The sequence below is a fragment of the Phalaenopsis equestris genome, unplaced genomic scaffold (genome assembly GCF_001263595.1).
Source record: "Phalaenopsis equestris unplaced genomic scaffold, ASM126359v1 Scaffold158133, whole genome shotgun sequence".
Taxonomy (NCBI): Eukaryota; Viridiplantae; Streptophyta; class Magnoliopsida; order Asparagales; family Orchidaceae; genus Phalaenopsis; species Phalaenopsis equestris.
Genome location: NW_018178092.1, coordinates 1 through 249, shown reverse-complemented (window position 1 = coordinate 249; position 249 = coordinate 1). Strand labels below are relative to the sequence as shown.

At 47.8% G+C, this 249-nt stretch overlaps 1 long non-coding RNA gene across 1 annotated transcript; it reads right to left on the bottom strand.

Annotated features, from left to right (window-relative positions):
* LOC110034182 lies at positions 1–243 on the bottom strand. Its single transcript, XR_002295026.1, has 2 exons — positions 153–243; positions 1–85 (listed from the first exon to the last, which is right to left on the bottom strand). It is a non-coding gene; the product is annotated as an uncharacterized LOC110034182 (long non-coding RNA).
* Between the last annotated feature and the right edge of the window lie 6 nt (positions 244–249).

Genomic DNA, 249 nt, shown 5'->3' with positions numbered 1-249 from the left:
TTCACCTTTCCTGAGACAGAATCCTTAGCACCCTTTAGGGAGTCTTTAGCAATTCTAGCCTTCTCCTTGGTGTATGCTCCCACATCTACACATCAATAAATACAATCAGATCTTACAAATAAAGCTTATCTAAATGTGCAACCAAGATGTACCAGAAGCGATGCCGCCAGCGCTGTCCTTGGCAGCATGCCCTGCTTCCTTCGCCTTGCTGGCTGCTTCCTCTGCCTTCTCCTCCTTGTCTTCAGTGGG